Below are 9,189 nucleotides of genomic sequence, written 5' to 3' on the forward strand. Positions count from 1 at the left end.
ATGTAATCTTACTGCATAGAGTGGTTGTATTTTTCATGTATTCTTATATATTCATTACCACGTGGATTATTCCCATTCAATGTAATCCATGCACTTGATAGCATCACACCATATGTGGTCAATGGGTATGGTCTAAACATGGCTTCTTCAACTATTTAAACAAGGAATGGAGAAGGGCAAGGCACTCCCTGATGCTCAGTTGAATTGGGGTGGATGTCTCCTTTTCTTTTGCTTTCTAGAATTCATACGAGTGTGAGTGTTATTTGAACAGGCATATGCGAGCTAACTTATTCAATGGCTTGATTAAGGTTTCCCTTTGCATCTATAGACATCAAGGGGGTGTGCTTTTTGTAGGGCATTGGTTGGCATACATTTCATATATTTTTAGGGATTCCTTGTTTGTGGTGGGGGTACCTAACCATGAGTGAGTTATAGTCTCATCCCTTATCATCATTTGATGTGTGGTATTTCCATGAGTGCATTTACAAAGCCACATGAAACCTCATGTGTATGGAGTGGGTAAGTGTTTGAAAATACTATCATAATCCACTCATCTTGCATTTATTTCAAGATCCCACTAGCCAATGTCACCTTGTAAGCTAAACTTGGAAATGTAATCCCTTTGTCTTGGAAATATATATACCATAGTAATTTCCGAGAAAACCACTAAAGTAGGTTAAAGGTATAGGTTCATTAAAATTCCTTCACTTGTTTTTATTTTTTTATCTAACATTTTTTGCTTCCACAATGGGATGCACTATAAACCTCACTTTTGATGGCCTAGTAAAAGTTTGTTGATTTAATGGTGGGATACACTATAAACATCATGGGATGCACTATAAACATTACTTTGAATGCCCTATAAACATCACTTTCAATGTACTAGTAAGCTTGTTGATAGAATGGTGGAAATTTGATTATTGTGAAAATTTTGTCACCACCTTTATTGTTGTGTAAAGATCAATGATACATGTGTGGATATCAAAATAATTGTTTGAAGATAGTGGGAAAGAGGCAAAAGATAAGAAAACCCAAGAAATCAAGTTGGGCATTGCTGAGAGGATCCCAAGCTAGTACAAGTGAGACCAAAAGAATTTGACAAGAAACTAGAGGAATTGTTCTAGGAACTAGAGGAACTATTCTAGGAATTCAAGGATGTATTCTCCTCCTAGGAATAGATCGACTTGAAAGGGGTGGGTCTAGAAGTATAGCAGCACAAGATCCCACTAGTGGCACCAGATGATGATGCAAGGCCCATTAGGATACAAAGGTATTGAAAGAATTCAAGCTATGCCAACAAAGAAAGTTAAGAAAAATATTATCATTATACAAGTCATCTCAGGCCTTGCATTTTATCATTATACAAGTCATCTCAGGACTTGCATTTTATCTAAAAATAAAGAAAAGTTGTAGGTATATGTAGATTACAAGAAGTTGAATTCTTAAACCCTTGTCTCCTCTACACCATGTTAGATGTGGTAGTAGATCACAAAATGCACAATTTCATGGATGGCTACATTGGCTACAATCAACTCAGTATTACACCAAAGGATAGAGAAAATAATTCCATTATTAAATGGGGAGCATTAATGTATGATGTTATGCCATATGGACTATGTAATGCTCTAGCAAATTTAAAGAGGTGTATGATGATGGAGTCCTTTGTACATTTCTAGCACAAGTTCATGACCATTTTCCTAGATGGATTTGTAGCTTTTTAAGCTATAACAAAGCACCTGCTTTGTCTGAGTGCCATCTTTGAGAGATGCAAAGAGATCTGAATTTGCTTGAATCCATACAAGTGTATTTCTTGTGTGTATAAAAGGAAAATTATTGGCGAGTCATATTATTTCCAGGCAAGGAATCTAAGTAGCTAGAAACAAGATTAGAACTATTAAAGATATGAAAACTCCAACACCTCTAGCCCAAGTTGGCTCTTTTGTGGGATATGTCAATTTTTACACAAGGTTTATTGACAATTTTGCAAGAATTGCTACTCCACTTTATGAAATGTCAAGGTTAGATGCTAGATTCAAGTGGGGAGAAGAAGAAGAGGAAGTCTTCCAAACTCTAAAGCAAAAGGTCATTAATCCTACAAGTGGGGAGGAGAAGAAGAGGAAGCCTTCCAGACTTTAAAGCAAAAGGTAAATACTACCTCCAATCTTGAGACAACCAAGAAGGGATGTCAGTTTCCATGTTCATGTGGATGCCTTTGGAATAGCTATAGGTGTAACAATGGCTCATCCTAAGGAATCTATAGGATTTCTAGTATATTATGCCATCAGGAAAATTATTGCTCCAAATAGGCATATACAATAATATAACCAAAAATATTATCTGTTTTTAGTGTACAAAAAATCATGCATTATATATTCGACAATTTCTTCCATTTTTATGTGGATCACCAAGATATACTACACTTCTTAATAAACAAAGTAGTGATCTACAGCTAGTTAATGAGATGGATGTTATTACTCCATGAATTCAATTTCAAAATCTTTCACAAGCTTAAATTGTGGAGGAGACTTTCTTTTGAGGACTAAGAGTGAGGGATTGCTAAGCTAGTATAGGATCCATTTATCAATGTTGAGCTATTTTAGGTAATGGTGGAAGATCCATAACAGCCTGATGTCATTGGATATCTAAGGACTAGTAAAATTCCATAAGAAATGTAACAAAATTAGATAAAGATAGTAATTTTCTAGGAAATACACCCAATATCCATGACAAATATTCAAGGTTATTTAAGACATTTACAACCTTGGCTTTACTCTTGTAAAATGGCATCATTTCTACCTAGAAGAAGGCGCCTATTCTCATGCATTTATGAACCCACCAATGTTGACTTTGATAAGAGATTCTAGGAGAGCATCTAGATAAATCTAGATAAAATGTATGAGTTGATTGAGGAGTTACTTGGCATCATCCATGACACATATTATGCTTTGTATTCAGCCTATTTAAGAGGCACACTCTCGAGAATGAAACACACTCCATTTCTTCTACATTATGTTTTTCTTAAATTAATCACTTGTGATTAACTTAATTATTCTTAGCCATGGCTTACTTGATGTGTTTCAGCCTCCATGAACAGTATTCTTATTCATTTTTTATCTCTTTTTATTCACTTACTTAGCATTAAGCTCCCTCGTCTATTTTACCCATGAGCTCCCTCCTCTGTTTTACCCACAAGAATTAAGCCCATAAGCTCCCTCCTGTGTTTTACGCAAAGCATTAAGCCCATGAGCTTCCTCCTCTATTTTACCCACAAGCATTCAGCCCATAAGCTCCCCCCTATGTTTTACCCACAAGCAATAAGCCCATAAGCTCCCTCTTATGTTTTAACCAGAGACAGTGGTGGGTTGATTTCTCTCCACTCTCTTCACCATTGGCTAGATCTTTTGGGAGTCTCTTCCTAGGACATAGGCACACACTCAGCCTAGAGGAATCTCCGAAATATACAGCCTATTGATGGCGAGAAAGTCAATCGCCTCTTTATTTGGGAGAAAACTTAATAGAAGGATTTTGAGAACATTAAGCTCTAATTGGAGTTGGAACCGAGGGTAAATCGACATGGCAAGCATGTTGGTGGCATTAGAATCGAGCAAAAACAATGCAAGGTCGCGGTTTTAGCAGTTTGCAAGTTCAGAAAGCTACTTTGGTAAATCTGAAATTAGTTGATTAATTCACCTAATCACATGGTTAATTCTTTCATAATGAAGCTAAACCATTTCTATTCATGCCTGTGAAAGGATTTGAGCTTTGCTCAAGTCTATCTTGCTCAAGTCATCACTCCAAAGTTGCTCTATTTTTTGGTTCATAACAGTGAGTTAACTTCACTAATGAAGGTCTAATTGAACCTAATCTCAGTGTTTTTATGCAATTGGTGGTTCAATCTTGTCTAGGAAGTTTCTGCAAGCTCCTATCAGCTCACATTATATTTTTCCCTTGTTTTGGTGCATCAATTGATCACTCCAAATCACCCTATTCACTATTTTTTCATTTGGGACTGTTACAATTGATCATTACTTATAATCTTGCATTTATCAAATTATTTGTAAAATCACTAGACACTGCTTGGGAGAGTCTCCTAAGTAAGATCTTGCTATTTATCATCATGACCACTTCAATGCACATTGATAGGTTTAATGTGGTAGGATTTCACACATGGCAAGTAAGGGTGAAGTTCATCCTCATGAAGAAAGGCCTGTGGGCTATATTACAAATGGGAAAGAGGAAAAGCCTAGGATAAGGGAATCAATGATTGCATGGGAAGCTAAGTTTAAGAAGACTTTTTTCATCATTACATTAGGCCTTATTGATAATTATATTCATTACATATCACATGCAAAAACTTCATTTGAAGCATGGGAGATTATGGAAAAACTATTTGGGGAGAAAAAGGGAAGCATTCAAAAATAAGGATTAAAATTTAACTTTTCAAACTTGAAATGAAATCTTGTGACTCGTTTCCAACTCATCTAAATCACATAAAGAGTTTAATGTCTAAACTAACAACATCACCAATAGATGATGAAGATGCAAGAATTAAGAAAGTATGCCTAATGTGAAGAGTATGGAGATTTGGTCTCAACTTTAACAAATCTTCCAGAACCTTCTTTAGAGGACATTGAAGCTGCACTCCTTGAGGAGTACAAGAAAAAACAAGAGAAGACTAGTGTCTATGAAGGAGCATCCTACACCAAGAATAAGTTCTCCAACAACAAGAACTTTATTAACAAGAAGAGCTTCACCAACTCAAAGGCAAAGAAATCTTGTGGATTCCATGGTAAAGACAATCATATTGACGAGAATTTTTACTTTAAGAAAAAGGCACAGAAGCCGTTCCTTGCAACTCAAGAAGAGGTCCCCAAGGGGGCCAACTATGTTGAAACAAATTGGGCTTTTTGAGTAGCCTAAGGTTTATGCTCCTTCTTTGTTAAAACCCACCATTTCTAAACATGACTACTCAACCATGAAGCTTTGTAAACATCATTATGATTTCTAAGATGACCATCTAGCATTGTTATCGTAACCAGTAAGACCTACGGGCTTGGCATTGTAAACATAACTAGTAAATCTAATGAGCACTATAAATCTCACAATAGCCAGGGGAGATGTAGCATTGTCATGGAATTTAGTTGAGGGGGGATTTGTGGGAAATACACCCGGTATCCATGACACATATCTAAGGTTATTTGGGGCTTTACTCTTGTAAAAAGGCACAATTTCTACCTAGAAGAAGGCACCTATTCTCATGCATTTATGAACCCACCAATGGTAACTTTGATGCAAGATTCTCGGAGAGCATCTAGAGAATGTAGGAGTTGATTGAGGAGGTGCTTCACATCATCCATGACACATATTATGCTTTCTCTTCAGCCTAGTTAAAGGCTGAAGAGAGCATCTAGAGATCACATGCACTAGGAAGACCAGAACATGTAGTAATCTCCTCCTCTCCAACATGTTCTATGTGCTTTCCCACCCCATCACGTGCACTAGGAAGACCAGCACATGTAGTAATCTCCTCCTCTCCAACATGTTCTACACCAAGACTTTCAAAAAAAATTATCCTTTAGTGTAACTTTTAGGACTCAATTTAAGAAAAACTGGTTGTAATTTTGCTTAGCCTTTAATGAAAACATTGAAATTTTTGAGGTTTTAGTTATAAAACCGACTAATCTATGCATTTTTTGAATAAACACCAGTTGGGCTTCAAGGTTGTCCTTTTTTTCACTGGTTATAAGAAAAAACATTTATTTTTGACACTGCACCAAGATATAAGAATGATTTAATAACAGGCGCTGGGATTTCTTGGATGCCTACACCAATTAATACCTACACCGACTTTCACAAGAAAAAAAAACCGTCCTTTAGTGTGACTTTCCAGGATCAATTTAAGAAAAACTGATTGTAATTTTTCTAACCCTTTAATTTCAACATTTGAATTTTTGATGACGGTTGGACTTGAAGGTTGTCCTTTTTCTCACTGGTTAGAAAAAAAGTTTATTTCTGACACTGCACTGCCTATGGACCAATAAGATTAGTCCAAATGTAGGGAGGAGAAAAATTGAAGAATAAAAGAAAACCCCCCCAAAAATGAGTTAAAGGTCACATAAAACGAAGAGTGGACTAAGGACCAAAGAAAAGAATTAAAAAACTGAATTTTGACACCTTAGAGTGGGGATCTCCCTTCATGAAGTAGGCACCTTTTTCTCATCATTACCCCCAATTTTTAATCAATAAAATGAGATATTTTCATCTCTCCTCTCTTCTGTTTCAAAACTAGATCTAAAAAGTAAGCTGAACTGACCCAAAAATAAAATTGACCAAATTGATCTGGAAAATATTAGAATCAGTTTTCTTGGTTAGAGGCTCACTTTTTCCTATAAATAGAAGCCTCCCCCTTTGTAAAAGCTTAATGGTGTTTATGCACTGTTACTCTACTCATGTCCTAAGCCATCTACATTGAATTTTTTAATAATTCAATTGTTTTTGGCCTAATCCTCTCCAAAGTGAACTGGTGGCCACTCTTGCTTCAAACAAGAGTAGAACCCTCAATCCCTCAAGCCAACGAAGAGCTTACAAGCTCCATGTAAGTTAATTTTCTTACTTTGTTTATGAATTTTAATAAAAAAAATCTATGGGATTCTTGATTTTTATGTTTTGCAATTGATTGAATTAAATTCAAATGCTATGCCTTTGATGAAAAGGCCACCCCCTTCTCTTCTTTACATTCCAGCCTTTCTTAATCCTAGAAAGATTAACTTAGTGATTAATTAAACTCTTCTTATTGTTTACTCTCTTGAATTTAGAAAATTGTGTAGATTAGAGTTCTATAATTCTAAATTGGGTTAATTAAGAAAGATAAAAAATGAGAAATGGTCAGCCATACAAAGGAGGTTATGACAAAATTTTCCACAGAGAATTTTGTGATGAAAAAGAAAGTTTGTTTTTATGTTATTCCAAAATAGTAATTCCCACCATTTTTGCATCTAAAAAAAATATTCTAATTACTCCATGTACATATTCACCTATGAATATGCGTGGATATCACTGATATTAATTATTAAAATTGATTTCTATGCATAGAAAGATGCATAAAGAAATTTTTTTATTATAAAAGTGTTATTCTTAATAAAATTGATTTTTATGCATAGAAAGATGCATAAAGGAATTTGTTTTATTACAAAAGTGTTATTCTTAATAAAATTGATTTTTATGCATAGAAAGATGCTTTAAGAAATTTTTTAAATTACAAAAGTTTTATTCTTATTAAATTTGATTTTTATGCATAGAAAGATGCTTTAAGGAATTTTTTAAATTACAAAAGTTTTATTCTTATTAAATTTGATTTTTATGTATAGAAAGATGCATAATGGAATTTTTTTTATTATAAAAGTGTTATTTTTATGCATAGAAAGATGCATAAAGGAAAAAAAATTTATTACAAAAGTGTTATTCTTATTAAAATTGATTTTTATGCATAGAAAAATGTATAAAGGAAATTTTTTCATTACAAAAGTGTTATTCTTATTAAAATTGATTTTTCTGCATAGAAAGATGCATGAAGAAAATGTTTTTATTACAAAAGTGTTATTCTTATTAAAATTGATCTTTATGCATAGAAAGATGCATAAAGGAAGTTTTTTTATTACAAAAGTGTTATTCTTATTGAAATTGATTTTTATGCATAGAAAGATGCATAAAGGAAATTTTTTATTATAAAAGCGTTATTCTTATAAAAGTTGATTTTTATGCATAAATAGATGCATAAAGAAATTCTTTTTATTTTAAAAGTGTTATTCGTATTAAATTTGATTTTACTCAAAAATAGATGCATAAAAGGATTTTCTTTTATATAAAAGTGTTATTCCCATTGAAGTTGATTTTTATGCCATAAATAGATGCATAAAGAATTTTTATATCAAAAGTAGAATTCTCTTAAATTCTATGTTTAAATTCTATGAGTATCTGATAAATGAATAATTAAATACTCTAAGAGAGAAATTTCTATCGTTTTATATTCACACGGATTGTAAAAAAAGAAATTCAAGAAATCTATCGAGATCGAAATTTCAGATAAATGAATAATTTATTCTCATTAGAATTCGTGACTAATTTAGAAATCAATTAAGTGAATATTCAAAGAAAGAAATTCAGTAAAATAGTAACTGAATTGTCAAACCTTTTCGAGAAAGATAGTTCAGGAAAAATCTTATCCGACTCGAACCTTGAATCAAACTATGACCAAGACCAAACTCCTTCGTCAGTTTCAGGGAAAGAAGGTGTGAGGAGTTTAGAAAAATACACTCAAAACTCCCGCCGAATCTGAAACTAAGTTTGAGACCCTTCGAATAGATCTACGGATCAAGGTTATAGAATTCGAGGAATTCTGGTATGAAATTCAAAATTCCGATCAAGAAGTTTTGGGGGATACTGATTCAAGAACTACTCCTTATATTCAAAGGAAAATCAAACTGGAAACTTGCATAGAAACCCTATTTTCTTAAAGGACTGTCTTACACCAGAAAGCTGGAGGGAGCATTTGGTATATGAGGCTCCTACGGGGGTTGATGAGTGATGACTTACCTGACACTTCCTTGTTCATGGTGGAGACAATGCCTGAATGGAGTTTTTTCTAACGGAAGTTCAGTTTGCAACAGCTGGCGGGGAGTGTTCAAAGGATTGACCAACCTTGGTATAATTGAAAAATGGTGCGCTTCCGATATGATGGGCGAGGGTTGACAAAGCGGTCCCTGAGTGAAGTGCCAAGACACCTAAGGAGGATCCTGGAGGGTTCTGACGAGGCGATGCACGGGCTCTCAGTGCCTAGGATACCCATGCATATGTCATGGAAGATATGTATGATGGACGAAATGATTATTGTAATCTGTTACTGGATCTCGTTGTTTCTAACCAGTTGGTCTCAACGGAGAGTCCAGAGTGATACTATTTTTTGAGAAACAAGGGGCTGGATGGAATTTTTGAGTTATGACATCTGTAACCAATAACTTTTTGTCCAATGGATTATTTTATATGTTAAAGTTTGAAAGAGGAGTGTGTGCGTATCTGTATTCGAAAGCAAAAGTTAAGAAAGGCATTCAATTATAGGTGGGTGAGTAATTGTGTGGTTCTACCAATTCCAGTGGTTGGGTGGCAGCTAGGCTAGAATCAGTGGAGTTTTAA

This window comes from Cibotium barometz, chromosome 39, assembly GCF_041138505.1.
Source record: "Cibotium barometz isolate CiBa-2024 chromosome 39, ASM4113850v1, whole genome shotgun sequence".
NCBI classification, from domain to species: domain Eukaryota; kingdom Viridiplantae; phylum Streptophyta; class Polypodiopsida; order Cyatheales; family Cibotiaceae; genus Cibotium; species Cibotium barometz.